Source organism: Cystoisospora suis (genome assembly GCF_002600585.1).
Source record: "Cystoisospora suis strain Wien I chromosome Unknown contig_1525, whole genome shotgun sequence".
Lineage (NCBI taxonomy): Eukaryota > Apicomplexa > Conoidasida > Eucoccidiorida > Sarcocystidae > Cystoisospora > Cystoisospora suis.
This window is the reverse complement of record NW_027154325.1, coordinates 5,448-7,540: the sequence shown is the minus strand read 5'-3', so window position 1 is coordinate 7,540 and position 2,093 is coordinate 5,448.

Genomic DNA, 2,093 nt, shown 5'->3' with positions numbered 1-2,093 from the left:
ATTGTAAAATCCTGACAATTCCTGAAGAAGAGAAGGGAGTTGGTGAAACTTGAAGTAACATAAAGAGAGGATAGAAGAGAGTTAAATTGTTGTAAGGCTTTAGACTTTGAGCAAGAGATTTAGTGGAGAGCTACTGATAGCCTAGAGTGTTTGTGTGGCCCTACAGAAACCTGTAATACGTTGGAAAGAAGCCGTAGTCCAAGTTAAAAGTGCTTACGGCTCCAGCCAATGTGATAAGTAGACCATAGGACTAGACAGTTGGGGGAGAAATATGGGAAAGAGAGCTTAGTCGACCCATGCTAACTAGCTAAGAGTCGTCGTGCCCTTAGTCGACCACGAGGGACGGTGTGTGCAAACGTGACTGGAGCAGTGTCGTGCGCTCCGAGGTCGACCGTGTCTATTTCTCCGAGAAAGAAAGAGGGAATCGTGTGCTGAGAACCGGTGGGAGAAGAGACAAACAAAAAAGTAAGAAAAAAAAAGAAAAGAAGACCAGAGGGGAGTTCTTCCCTTTAGAAGAAAATAATGTGCGGTGGATTCCTGACAGGTCGAGGCCGTGCCTCTGGTGCTGAAAGTTGGGGAAGACACCGTGGTTTTTTCCTTTGTGTGACCGAGGATTGTCCCTCGAGTCTCTCTTCCGTTCTTTTGGTAGCATCGTTGCTCTCACATGAAGTGTCGTGCCGTGGACCGGGCGAGAGTGTTGATCGAACATGAGTGAGACCACTGTGGAGGAGTGAGAGTTTCGGACCGAAAGGTCCAATGTGTCTGTGAACGAAAGGTGTGGTGAGAAACCGAATCGACCCGTGAGTCGGGAACGTTCAAGAATCCTTTCCTGATCGGTTGGACTAGTGGGGCCTCCACCAAGGGGACGTAGGGATCGTCTCTACGGCAGATCAAAGAGCACCCAGGAGGAGCTAACGAGTTCACCGTGGCATGAACTTTGACCAGAGACCGTAGAGACCGCATCCTGAGATGGTAGACTGTTAACCGGATTAACTTAGGAGCAACCTCGAACGTGCCCCTTCTTTTTTCGGAGGTTAGACGTATCCAGATCAGACAGCTGGCGGTCCGTGGTGCTCTATTTCTCCACTACGGCTACGGCTGCTCGACACCCTTCCACCAGCAGAGCTGGAGTGAACTGGCGGCTAGTCCGCACCGCAGTCTTGAGTGTGAAGTACCTGTCAACCCGACTGCTCCTCGCTCGAATGCTGGGATCAGACCCCAAACGAGGGTAGGAGGCCAGATCGGAAGACCGTGACAGCGGGCCACCCCGGGGTCGACAGGACACGGTTGGGAGTGCGCAGCCTATTTTGGTGGCCAAAGATGGACTCAGATATCGACACCTTCGTCAAGTCGTGCGCTAGATGCGCAAGGTAAAAGTCTTTCCATCTCAAGAGCGGGAGGCTATTGCAGCCTGGCGATTCCGAATTTTCCGTGGGAGGAGAGCAGCCTAGATTGGATTTTAGGTTTGACCACGACGGAGGAGAGGTATGACGCCATCGTGACAATTGTCACGGAGATGGCCCATTTCGTGCCGACACGGCAGACGGCTTCAGCGGAAGAGCTCGTGAGAATTATTATTCGTGAGGTTGTCCGTTTGCATGGTGTACCTAGAGCAATTGTTAGCGATCGTGATACTCGCTTCACGGGAGAACTTTGGAAGGGTCTGTTTGATGTGTTAAATATTAAACAGTGAATGTCTACAGCTTACCACCCGCAGACGGATGGGCAGTCCGAGCGCACCAATCAGACAGTAGAGCAGATGTTACGGTGTTCATTGTTGGGGGACAAGGCCAAATGGGCTAAGATATTACCTGTATTAGAATTTGCGTATAATAGCACGCAACATTCTAGTTCTAAACATGCCCCTTTTGAATTATTGTACGGTTTTGTGCCGCCTAAGCCAATTTGTCAGCAGTTGCAGCTACCGACCGCCACCGCGGTCGATTTATTACCACTACAAGCGAAGATCAAGTTCGAGATGGCAGAGCGGGAGGGAGCTAGCCAATGCACAGGCATATCAGAAGAAGTACGCGGGCATGCATCGGAGACTAGTAAAAATTGAAGCAGGGCAGAAGGTGTGGTTGAAAACCACC